We start from the raw sequence: 13,485 nt of genomic DNA, 5'->3' as shown, positions 1-13,485 counted from the left end.
TAGCAAAGATGTCACATTCAGTGAGAACTTCCTTTACCATCTGGATGAACTCAGCCTGGAAGTCAGCACAGGCTCCCAGACCAGCTGAAGGCAGCAATCCTGTGGGGGACTGCACAGAGAGCTTTGGGAGATCAGCCTGTACCTCAGGCTATAACCACATCTCTAGTAATTAATGAAGATCCCAGCTCTGTGGCTTAAATCATCTTTCACCACGTGCCATTTGTAGTTGCCTGTGTAAGGCTTTTTTTGTAGACAAGGCAGTGCTTTTATATATCACTACATCACACCCCATGGAAATGCCCTGCAAACATCTGTTAAGTGGCACTGATGACAATTGTTCTTCTCTTGTTATGTGGATACACAATGTGTGTTAAAATTGGAACTGACTGCTCACTTTAGTGAGAATGACACATTTATCACTAATGCCTCTTACAGATCACCCTTAATAAAGCAGAGATTTGTCTTTACTCCCCTTAACCAACAGTTTAAATGTACAACTTGATTCCACCTTCTTACCTAAGGTCTAGGCTTGTTATACTGGGGGTGAAAGGAGACTGGATTACTAACCTGACATCCTTCTCTCATGTTTTCATTCACTCCTTACATTTAGGTATATCCTGTTAATCTAGAAACAAAAATATCAGCTCATCTATCATCTTTGTGTAGTACCAGTAGTACTCCAAGAATGGAGCTCCCTGGGCTCTTTGGACAACTACTTGTGGAGATATAAAAGACAAGCACTTGGGAAATAATAATCCCCAAACCTACAAACCAATGAGAAGTTAAAAAACAACAGATGGGAGAGAAGACCAATTAATACATGTATTTGAGAGGAAGTGAGAATAACTTCTAGCTCCTAGCCTAGAAAGCAAAAGGAGGGATTAAACTGCTGTCTGAATACATTAAGTACTCAAAATAAAAGCTTACCACTTTTTCTAAAAAAGATTGAGAAGTAGTCAGCCATAATATCAACTGCTGAACCTAATGGCTGTTTCTGTTGCTCTCCTACTGTTATTTTAGTCCATGAAACAGCAAACAAGAAAGAAGAAAGGCGAGCTTAACATCCAAAAAGGAAAACTAAACAAAGTGCCACATAAAACACGTGGGTTTTTTACCAGTCAGGTAAAAATTGTCATTCAATGTCATTCTAACCAAGTTTTAGTCCAGTGGGTTCAGCCTTATGGATGCAGTGTAATAGAATCTCTTGTAACCTCACACACAAGAGCAACTTGACGAACCACCCCTCCTCTAGCCTTGCTGTGAATCACTGTGCATCAGAGTGAAAATGCTGCTCAGTGGATTTGACATTCTCTGACTACACACACAAGGATTTAGATGCCAGAATGCATCTGCATGTCTCCTAAAAAAAGCCCTTAAGTATATGAAGGTCTGAATTCACAATACAATGTAGGTTTTCACTGTCTTGTCTGAATTTTCATCACCACAAACAGTCATTTTTGCACCAAAACTTCAGGCTTGGTCACCAATATCGATTCAAGTTCTTCAGTTTCTAAGGGTTCTATATTTTGATTTGCTTTTAAATATGACAGTTTTCACGTCATTGAGACTAAATTACTTACGACTCACATTAGAACTAAAATAGAGCCCTCAGTGTTCCTAAGAGTCTTCAAATATCTAATGGATGATAACAGAGGATAATTAAAGAGAATCTCCTTTCCCTTGACTCAAAAATAAAATACTGTTCTGTATCCCTATTGTGTCTTTTTCAAAGCAGGGTGATCCTTTCCGGAATTGTTTGGTGTAGATATTTTGCTTAAGCAGCAAACACTCCAGGCTACAACTGATGAGTGACCTTGAGACAGCTCTTGGAAGGCAGTTGCCATAGTAACAGCACCACAAATGTGGTGCATCCTCAGCTGACACCGCCAATCTGGTGCAACAGATCCATAATAAGTACATCTACTCCCTATCAGTGTCTCAGTGTTAAAGGAGGAAGTTAATGGATTTTTTTTTTTTTAGAATTATTTAAAAAAAAAATCTTGTGCTGTGGTAGACACTGTGTATGATATCAAGTGACTGAGGCTATATATACACACAAGGCCACACAGTGTGAAATAAAGCACCCTAAAATAATGTACTACTGAAAGTTAAAGGTACTCAGTGTGTTACTGCAGAGGAGAGTCCTCAGCCAAGGAAGTGAATCTACTGAAGAAACCCTGCAATAGCACTTGAACTTATTTTCTTAGTTATCTTCTTTCAGATTCTCTAACACCTATGAAGTTTCTGGAACCCTGCTCTGTCAGACTTCATGCAAAATGAAAGCACAATGGATTATTTTTGCATGCCAGAATATTCCCAGTCTCACATGTGCAACTTCATCACCTTGAAAAATCTTTCAGACCAACCTGGCACTGAGGAATAGTGTTGCCTTAAAGGGTTTATCTCTAGTGTCCTACTAGTTCTTGTGAGCTCTGAGAGAGGATGAAAAAGGTGACTCATTATTGAAATGTCAATAAAAATGAAACAGAATTAAAGAGTGCTAGGTAACAAACATTAAGTAGAACCACTTCTGTTTAAAGACAAAAGATTAATGAACAGATTTATGTAGTTCATTATAGCAATTAGCAGTCAGATGTTAAAGTTTACTTTGAAACTAAACTGCAGTTTCAAGACCCTCAAGAGATCCTATTATAGGTAAAACAGTTGTGGATTCGAATCAGAAACAAGTGCTAGGACTGTTCTGCCTCTGCTGCAGTCAGCTCACTTCAAGAGTTTGCCCTATCAGAACAGAAAACATTTGTTGAACTTCCAAACCAGTGAAACCTGTGCATCAGCTAAGAGTTAATTCCATTTACAAGTCATACACTTAAAACAAGGGTTTTGGACACTCCAGTCTAAAGAGTTTGGTCCATAGTTAATCAAGTACCTGCCCTGCAAACTGACTGGCGAGCTCCTGCATCCAGAACTGCAACAAAAAGGGAGATGGAAACCGAAAAAAACCTTCACAGACAATATTAAGCAGATGAACCAGCTCCCCCTCACCCCAAAAATCAAATTATTTTTTGCAACTGCATTATAGCACAATTATCAACAAGTCCATTACTGCTTTGTGTCACTCTTCCCACTTCCATCACCTGTGAAATTCCAGGTAAGATGGCTGTACTCCAAACTGCCCTGTGTCCTATAAATCTCTGTTACTGGCACTCATAGATTCTTTTTCTACAAGTGTTCATATAAACATAGAATATTTAGCAATAGCTTCCTACAATAAACAAACTACAATGATTTGTCTTCAGCTGTGCACGTAGTTGTTTATTTTGGCTGAGCTGCACAGGTTAATTTGGAAACTATCTAGACCTAGACATGAAAAGCACTCTTGGTGTAATAGTAAGACAACAGCTGTACACAGAATACATTCTGTACTGTCCTTCCCTCCCCTTTTGTTTTTCTCCATATAAAAAAAAAAATAAAAAAAAAAATCTTTCCAGACAAAAAAATTTAACCTTGATCTTGTGGAAGTGAAAACTAGAATTTAAGTAACACTAGAATATTAAGGCCTGAGTGTATCAGTGCTGGCAGCTATGTCAATCTGCTCTGCAGGTTCCTTTAGAAACACCACAGCTATTAAAGATCTTGACTATTCTTAGTCCTCAACCTTAACATAGAAACCAGGAAGTCTCTTACCACCACTGATCACAACACCATAGGAGAAAAGCAATAAGTTTTTCATAACAAAAGCCAATATATTTCTATTCTACAGTCCTGTTAAAAATCTTTCACCCTAACCCCAATAGCATGGGATTGCTGATCTGAATCTTTACAGAAGTGATGCATTCAACAGAATGATTCTACTCCAAAATAAAATGATTGCAGTACTTATCCTTTTCAGCAGGTTATTCTGCTTAGCAATACATTTGTGCTACAGTAGAAAAAAAAATACACATTAAATGTTTTCATATTGCTCAACATCAGTTTTCAGAACAGCACACAATATATCGACTCCATCCCTCCTGACTTCAGCAACATTACATTTCTAATGCAGATACAATAGGTAAGGAACTACCAGTAACACACCATGAGTACCTCATCCAACTCTTCCTCGTACAGGTGGGTAGAGGGGGCTGAATTTGTCCTACCCCCAGGGACCATTTGAGCCTCTCTTCTATAACACATTTGTTTCAGAAAGAGAATCTTACAGCAACTCCATCCAGTTCCATTTTGTTTCCACTCTGGCTGCTCCAGTCCCACCCCACCCATTTCCTTGCCCTACTACTGGTGTTTGTGCAACCAGGAGCAAGCTGACAGCCAGGAGCTGTCAGGGTGGTGCAGTCTGATTTTGGGGTCCAGGTTTTATTGTTGGCAGGAGGGAGGGAACGGATGATTTTGCATTTCAACCTGTTTGCTGACTGCAGAGCAAGAGAGGGAACAGAAAGGAAGCACAACAGCTCTGACTTGGCTTGAGAACTGTGGGAGTGGACTGTGCTGCCTTAGACAGACAGCATTCCATGAAAATGCATTTAAAGGGTTCTGGATTTATATTTTCAGTTAATACTAGAAAGATGACAATCAGTTGTGATGTTGCTTGCTTTTTGCACAATACACTCCCTTAGCTCCTACCCCAGCATTCCAGAAAAAAAAAAAATCTCAACCCAATATGTGAAGGATTCTTTAGGCCCTAACCCAAAACAACCCAAGTTAATAATAAATATCTGTAGTGACAGAAAGACAGGACACAGAGTTCTTTAAATCTCTGAAAGGTCAGGGAGCTTTTTAGTAAACAAGAAGAACTTACACAGAAAAGAGCTTCAAGGTAGACAAATGAGGTTGAACCTGTGGACCATTCAGTTTGATTTTCACCATTGTATCTGAAGATACGTTGATTTTTAAAATAACCATTACATAGGCTTTAAAGTTAACTGTTTTTACAAAAGAATACTGTCAGAACAAGGTGTGTTTCCTAACATCTTTCTTCCCTTACATATAAAAACAGGACAATTAAAATGTCTAGTTTAGCAGCAAACAGTCTTTATTGGAAAGGTTGGCCCAGAATTACTATCAGAAGGATGAAAATATGGATTGTCACCCAGGAATGATCACGTAGCAATAGGAACAGTTAACACAAACTGTAAAACAGGAAACTGGAGACAAGATTAATGTAATCAATAGTTGATTTTCAGCAAGCATTTGCTCACCAAATAGTTCGAAGTCTCAGTCAGAACAGGACTTCTAACTGGAATTCCAGCAATATAAGCATGCCTGCATGTTATTAAAGGAAATAGTGGAAAATTTTGCAGGCTGACATCCAGAATGTCTGCGGTTCCTTTCCATATTTCTCTTCTTGCAAAGCAGTTATTAGACCAGAACTTAAAATCTTTTTTTTTTTTCCTTTTTCTTTTGCGAAGCCTGGAAATTTCCACTGCTTTTAAAAGATTTTAAAAAAGCTTTCTCAAATGTACTGCTCAAACAACCTTCCACTTCTGCCTAGACAGACTCTTTAGTTTAAGGCAAAAATTTCATTGATATAAAGCAGAACTAGGATGAGGGGGAAGGAAAAAAACCTTTGCTCATGGACCAAAAGCACTGCTTGGCCAATCTGAAATATTATCATCCTGTGTGTTAATCTTGGTAGAGGTCACTTGAGGTTCAGACAGATGGGCAAGAGAAGATGAAGCAGCTGAGGATAAAGCTACTTTGCTGCTGTTCATCTGAACAGAAATTACAGTGAATGACAATTCTGTTCCTCTCAAGTGATGGCTCTCCTCCCATTTCCTCAGATTTGCACTCATTTGCCATTGCACTGGATCCCACTCACCATCCCTGTTACCTGCCTGTGCTCTCTAGCACAGCCCATCCAAGCCTGGCAGGTTTGGCAGCACTGGATCTGCCCCTCTTCCAGCCTGACTGATGAGCCTCCAACACACAGCACCAAAGGATGAGGAGTTCCAACACAAACCTGACAAGTGTAACACAGGAGCCTTTGAAAGCTTCTTCACCCAGTGCAGGTGTTTTATTTTTCCAGTTTTCTGTGCACTGATGAGAAGAACTGCCTGCCTTTTATGGGGAGATCAAATGGGCATTCTGGGTTAACAGGAGGTGCTGGGTTTGTTCCATTTTATTCAAGTGAACAGTTTGCAGATAAAGTACTTGTGCTTTTGTTGCCTTTCTATGATGAACCTGTCTATGAATCTATGACTAGATAAATACTTGTAATTCTGATTAAGGGGAGTTTCTCTCAATTACTGCCTAAGAATGTTAGGCCATGTGCTGAGGGCTGTCCACTGAGCCAGGAATCTCCACTCTGAACATCAAAAAGATAAAACCAAGAGAACAGAAGATAAAACCAATAGAACACAGAAGATAAAACCAAGAGCATAATGCAACAAAAGATGCTGCTAAGCCTGCTACAGTTCATTGCAGCAAAGATGAACAGAGCACAAAGGGAAGTGCAAAGAAAAAGTCATAATTCCCTATTTCCATCTAACCTCTCTAGCCCAGCCTTTATGGGGATAGAAAAAAGTTGTTATAGGAGAAGAGGTCTGAAAACTCTATCCAAGTCACTGGCAATGAAGAAGTTGCAAATTTTTGTTTCAAGTCATCTCCTTAAGATGTAACCTGCTAAGAATGGAAAACACTTCTAAAAGTCATTGTTGTAAGGGAAATTAATTTTTGAACGTTTACTACTTCTTCCATAAGCTTCAAAAATACAATAGAGCATTTCCACAGCCTGGCTGTATGCACACACACAGCTGTACACTTCCCAGAGTAATAATTTCTTCAGATTAATGGTAACTAAGAAGTGATTTGAAAGACACATGAACAATCCTGGAAATCCTAAAAGTCAACCAGAAGCTGTTTGATGGAATTTGAGCAAGTTGGTTCATAAGTGATTCTATAACCAAATATTTCATGCTGAATCAGCACTGGAAATTGGATTTGACTTCATACCATTGTCTAGATGTAAATGACTCAGCTCATCAATATTTGAGCAATGGGAATTAAAAAACATTAAACCCATGCAGTCTGGGAAGATTCCTTTCTAGACCCACAGCAATAAGTTAAGTTATTGTCTTTTAAGAACAACAATAAGATGTCTAAATGAAAATGAACCATTGTTTGTGCAAGTCAAGAAGGCACCTTCACTGTATTACCAGAGATTTTTGTCCTCATGAGATTTTTAAAGTTACACTTCACACATTTGGATAAAAAGTAAATAGTAAAATAGTTCCCTTTGAGTTTCCAACATAAGGCAGAAATAGCTGCTTAGTCTTATGATGCTACATTTCATATCTTGTTCTCCAGTTAGAGCTCAGAGTAGTTACAGGCCTGCTTAAGACTCAGAAAAACAAGAATTCAAAGGCTTTCAGATGAGTAAAATGGAAAAAAAAAACCCCAACCCCAAACACAGAACTCTGCTGTGAGCTTCCATTGCTTAGTCACTCTTTGGCACAGGGAAGTATCAGAAACACTTCAGCTATTCTTCACATTGCTTTCCAAGATTATGCTCTTATTCTTTCATGTCTTTTTGTAAAAAGAAACAAGTCTCCAAAACAGCACATAAGAGAACTAGAACAATAATTTTGCAGTGGCTGGTGCTGTGAGCCAGCTCTGCATCGTGCCTGTGGAAGGAGGATGTATATTTATAATACTTTGTGTAGTTCAGAAGACCAGGGGATAAGGAAGAGTCTGCTGGATTTTACCATGCAGCCCATGGCAAACAGGTTTCAATATTGCACCATCTTGTAGACAGGGAAAGTTATCAGCAGGTTATATTCACAGGCACTAATTCTCAAGTTTGTCACAACAGTTATGAAAGTTGAGATTTCTAGAAAAACAAGGCTTTCAAAGAACCAAGGAGAGGGGTATGGGATGGGTTATTTTTTAAATCTTCACCAACTCTTCCTCAGGAGCTTGATGTGTCAGGACTTAGTATTACAAAAGCCTGGAAGGGACAGCAGGGTTTGTATTTTAATGCATTACCTGGAACTGTTGTGTTAATGTTATCAAACAGCTAACTTATTTAACATAAAGCTGTCAGTGTGAAGAAAAAACCACTAATAATCACTTGAAAGAGTTTCCCATTAAGCATTATGACAGATCCTCTCAATTAAAGCTCTTGCCCTTGTTCTTCATTAGGTAAAGACAACAAGCATTTGTTACTGTTTAAATTGTGTATAAAAGCATACTGTATGATCTGGAATACAGAGGTATTATTCCTTTAAAGTTCCAAACTACCTGTTAATGAGTATAGAGCAGGAAAGACATTTAGCACATCTCTCCTCCTACCTCCAAGAAAACCTCAATTTAATACAGCACCACATCATACCAACACAGCTCTGCCTGACTTGGTTCAGTGAGAGGAAGAGAGATGCTTCCCTGGACACAGCATGGTGACAACTGAGGTCTTGTCCAGCTTGTGACCAACTGCAAAGATAAATGGGTGTTCTAAGATCCTCCTAAAGAGTGCAATATGTGAATTAACAGTCTTGCTATAGTTGCATTAGGAAGAGAGAGGTGCTGCATTACAGTTCTGTTGAGCACATGACCCAGACAGACACTGGTATTTGGAAAGAAATGCTTAAAATTAATTGGGTAAGCTTCAATAAAGTCTTAAGACACTTGTTTTGAACACACACACACACTGATCTGCTTTATTCTACACTGGTACACTCAAGGTGGCAGACAAACACCACCTCTGCCAATTGTTTCCTTCAGCAAAGACAACTGGCAAATAGTCTCTAGACAACAGATTTTGGCTTGCTTTTTCCTAGCCTGGGTAGCTTCCCCAAGAATAATTTTAGTTTCCTTTCCCACATTCACTAACTGCTCTTTGGCACATATTTCTACCTATAGTAACACTCAGGCTGAAGTCTCCACTAGAAAGGATTCCCATCAGAAACAATTTAAGAACTAACAGTATTTGCTGAGGGGGGCACCATCCATTCTTAATTCTTTTCTATCTGTAGTGTTGTTCAAAGACATGCTTGTGCTGCCTAATGATAAAATACTCCAGCAAGATTAGTCTTTACCATTTGTTTTCATTAAGGGAAAGCCACTGGATCCACAAAGGGTATCACATTTTATTCCACCTCACCTACAAGTTAATAGGGAAAAAACACATGAAGCCCTTTGGAGATTCAAAGAGCAAGTTCCATCCACACATTAAATAGCTTTATTTAATGGCATCCTGACCAGGGAGATAAGAGGCAATGTTGCCTTTTCTTTCTGCTCTATTCCCACTGCCAAGGGAAGGAAAAAACCCATACAGCCACACCAAAACCCAAAGTGTTAGTCTACAACACAACTACCCAAGAGAAACACATAATATTGATGACATTTTTTGCCATTCAATGTGTTTCAGTGCTGTGTTTAGAACAGCAGCAAAGTTCTCACTTCCACGCAGCAGATAAGAGGAGAAATCATCATAACTCACCAGCCACATGCAGAATATTCCACACATGCAAACCTGCCTTGAAAATACACTCCTAAAAGGCCTCCTGGGTGTACCTGTGATACTGAATTATCTCGTTCCATGGCTCTGACACATCTCAACATGCACAGGAACAGTGGAGCCAGTAAAGGGTTCAGTCTTTGTGACAGAATGTCCCAGGCTGGGGTAGCCAAGGCTGCTGCAGGTGCTGCTCATTTTGGCCAGTGATCCAGCAATTTAATTGTTCTGCAGCCTCTCCCTTCTCCCTCACCCCCCATCTTCAGGTGCACCTGGTCAGTCAGGGCAAAACTCCTCTGTAGTTCCACATGTGCAACAACTTGATGAAAAACTGTTTACCCCCTCCTAACAATTACAATGGTTTCTGGAGAACTTTTATAATGTTTTTAGATTTCTAGAACAATCTCACCCACTAAATGCACCTACAATAGTTTTAGACTTCCAGTCAAGACACTACCCATGTTCTAATCACCAAAAATGAATTTAACCTGATGGAAAACAACCCTTTAAAACCAAGTTTCCAATAAGGCAATGACCCATAACCTAACAAAGAATGCTTGACCTGAACAGGCTCACATTTAAGGATAAAAGTGACAAAGGTGGGGCATGTGGGTGTACCACCAAAACCAAAGCACAGTAAAAAAAAACAAAAGCCCCAACACCAACCAAACAAAAACACAAGCAGCAACCCTCCCCACACATACAGCAGACAGTCAGGGAATGCTCAAAGGTGGACAGACACCTGTAGATCTGACCTTATCATCTCCACTGTTCTAGTGTTGCAAAAGCAGTCACAACCTCAGAAGTCAGTGCCTTTTACCATATCCCAAGGTTATTTGCAGTAACAAACCTGACTTTCCAGTATATAAGCAAAATGAGCAGTAAAACCAATGGTGGCCACCTTACCATGTCCTTCCTCTCATGACTCTTAAGCAACCACCTTTTCCTTGCCTGTTCACAATGTCAGAAACAGGGCTGACTCTAGACAACATGAAAGAAAGATGTGTATCTACATCTAAACCCATAAAACCTCACCACCAAAAATGCCACACACTGCATGCAAAAGACTAAGAATCCCTCGCTGCATTAAGTTTGAAAGCAAGGTAATTTTGTTCCACTTTACAAAAAAAACCCCACATTTTATTGATAACTGTCAATTAAAAAAGTCACCAATTAAATTATTAGGGCCCATCTCAAGTATACCTCCCACTTATATGGGGCAAAACCCAACTTGATGTACCTTCTTCCAACTAAATGTAGCATACAAAGATGAGAGTGAGTGGAAACATATTTCATAGCAGACTTCAATCAGTAGCAGGTAAATCCTTTCACAACTGCCCCTCCCTGAGACACTACCTTTAGAAATATTAATAGGTTTAGCTGGGGAGGAGGGGGGGTAAAACAAACAAAACCCTCCCACAAAAATCCTGCTGCCCCAGGATTCACATTACATATTTTTCACTACCCTCTCATACCCCTGGTATAAAGAATATTATTTCTGCCCTCCCTTGCTCCTCCATTTCTTTAATTATAAAAACAAGTCAGGGGAATATTTAAGATATTTCTAAGTACTCAAAAAGCTTCTGTGCACATAAAATGCAGAATATCCTGTATCACACAGTCATTCAAGATCACCTCTTCAAGGGAGGCTCATTTAAATGCAGAGTTGAAGCAGCCTCCAGTGTCAGACTGGAGTGTCCAATATCATTTTACATGCTACCAGTGGCTTAATTTTGCAGACAAACATAATCAAGACACCTTTTCTTTCTCAGAGTTCTTGAAAAATAAAACCACACACACCTCTTTTTCTATGCAACTGTAACAGAGATTAATCTTGAAGGTTGACTGTGATTTCTTGTCCGTTATTAATAAAAAAACCATCAAAATATAAGGTTCCATTGTAAAACAGATTTGCTTCTCCTTCCTACTCTGCATTTTGTCTCAGTGATACTATGGAAAAAAAAATTGATAACTAGACAATGCAAATTTCCCAGTTCATAAATCCAAAGCCAGGATGTACAAAGGGCTACAAAGCAAGAGCCAAAAGAAACCCAAAGCCACTAACAAGCCCAAAACTCACATGCCAAATAAAATCAGACTGGAAACAGCACACTGGAATCAGGAAAGGTACTTAAAGTGAGGCTGAATACTGGGCTTCTTCTGTCTGCTATCACTATATTACAGATACCATACAGCTAGACACTACCAAGCCTCACACTTCCAGATTTGCTGTAGTTTTGTCCTATTATTCCAGATAAGAGTCCAACACAGTATCTTCTATTAACTTTTATCTAAAAGAGGAAGGAGATGCTGTCTGAATATGAGGTGACAAACTGAGAAGCTTCTCTTTCAAAAGCAAAGTTGGCTGTGCTTATGAGTGGGAGCAGAAGCCACAGACAGAACCAACTTTAGAACCAAAGAGGATTCTGGGAATTAAGTCAGCCTCAGACAACATCCCCACTCGTATTCACCCCATTTATACCCTAGAGTCACTAAAACCTACAATGGTATGTGACCTCGGGGGGGGGGGGGGGAAAAGAGACAAATCTTATCTCCATCCCTCAATAACAGAGTTTCGTTAGAGCTACGGGGCAGAAATGGATAAGAGGCGTGGAAATCAACCCTTCATTTGCAGTGTTTGTCGTCTCTTTCCTTATGACCAGAGATAAGGAGACAAAAGAAGTCACTTCTGAAACTCACCGAGGCTACGGGATGACCAGAGGGAGATAGCGAGGTCTCGGCATCAGATAAACCCCGATGGGTAGCGGAGGGGCCGTTCCAGCCCCAGTGCTTCACCCACACATCCCTGTGCTCAGGCTGGGAAACCGCGGGCGAGACGGTTCCAAAGACAAACCCGCGATTCCAAAGACAAACCCACAGCGACCTCCAGTCTCCCAGCGCCACAAGAGGAACCTCCACCCAAAATCACCGTGCTCAGACCTGCATCACACGGCGGCACGGGGAGCCCTCGCCCCACACCCCCGGCCCCCGACACCGCCCCGGGAATGCCCCTTCCCCGGGAATGCCCCTTCCCAACTCAGCCGGCGCCAAAGTTACAATGAACGAGGCACCGGCGGCCACGCAGCGCCCGGGGAACCCCCCACTCCCCAGCGCTGGGAACGCTCCTCACACACAGCCCATCGACGCCCCGCTCCCCTCGGGGAGCCACGTCCGTACGGAGGAGGGGGACGAGAGGCAGCAAAGAGCCGCCCCCGAGGGCGAGCCCCGAGCCGCTCCCTTCCCCGGCCAGCGGGCAGCGCTCCCTCCGCCATCCCGCTGCCACCCCGGCGCCAGGAGCGGGGGGAACACGAACGAGAACCCTCCTCCCTCCACTCGTTACTCCCTCCCCGCCTCCCTCCAAGCCCCGCTCACCTGGGAAAGGAGCCAAAGCCCGGCTCCCTCTCGCCGTCCCCGCCACCCTCAGCCCCGCGCCGCCATTTTCCTTCGCTGCCTGGATTTAAATCGGGCCCCGAGCGGAGGCACCGGCGGCGCGGGGCGGGGCAGGCCCCACCTCCCTCCGCGCGCGGGGCATCACGGGATTTGTAGTCCTCGGTGCCGCCTCCGCGCGCGGGGCATCACGGGACTTGTAGTCCCGGGGCCCGCCACAGGCCTCCCCGGGGGCGTCTCTGGAACAAGGTCTGTCTCGTTCGGTTGGACTCATCCTGTGCCTCCCCTGGGGCCAAGGGAAAAGGGGGCGTGGGAGGGTGATGTCATTCGGGACACGCCGATGTCACCGGGTGAGCGATGACGCGGTGCAGGAGCGTGTGAGTGGGGAGATGAAGGGGGCTCGTGGAGGGTCCTCCCCCCAAAAAAAGAGAAAGGTTACAGCCCCAAAAATTCATGGGAGGGCGTGCAAAACAATATTAAAGACTGTAAAGCTTCTTATCTTTGTATATATTGAAAATGAGTGTTAATTAACGTATAAATTAATTTCAAAATGCAGCCCGGTATCCTTTGTTTTACATACATTACGTATCATACACACATCTTAGAGCATAGGAAATCCCTACTGTGTATCTCTAGGGTTTGAAAATACAAACTGTAGCTTTGTACGTATAAATTCAATGATAAAGGGCTGG

The 13,485-nt window shown here is 41.8% G+C and overlaps 1 protein-coding gene across 5 annotated transcripts in view; it reads right to left on the bottom strand.

Moving 5' to 3' along the window:
• NCOA3 (nuclear receptor coactivator 3) overlaps positions 1 to 12,907 on the bottom strand; it is a 70,343-nt gene extending 57,436 nt beyond the window's left edge. For 4 of the 5 annotated variants that reach the window (XM_027646398.1, XM_027646400.1, XM_027646401.1 and 1 more), the window contains exon 1: positions 12,779 to 12,907. The gene's annotated coding sequence lies outside the window, so the exon portion shown is untranslated. Of the gene's footprint in view, positions 1 to 12,106; positions 12,258 to 12,778 lie in introns of those variants that run through there. The other variant, XM_027646399.1, reaches the window with a different exon arrangement.
• Between the last annotated feature and the right edge of the window lie 578 nt (positions 12,908 to 13,485).

This window comes from Corapipo altera, unplaced genomic scaffold (assembly GCF_003945725.1).
Source record: "Corapipo altera isolate COAL_440 unplaced genomic scaffold, ASM394572v1 64, whole genome shotgun sequence".
NCBI classification, from domain to species: domain Eukaryota; kingdom Metazoa; phylum Chordata; class Aves; order Passeriformes; family Pipridae; genus Corapipo; species Corapipo altera.
Note: the sequence above shows the minus strand (reverse complement) of the source record. Positions and strands in the feature narration are given on the sequence as shown.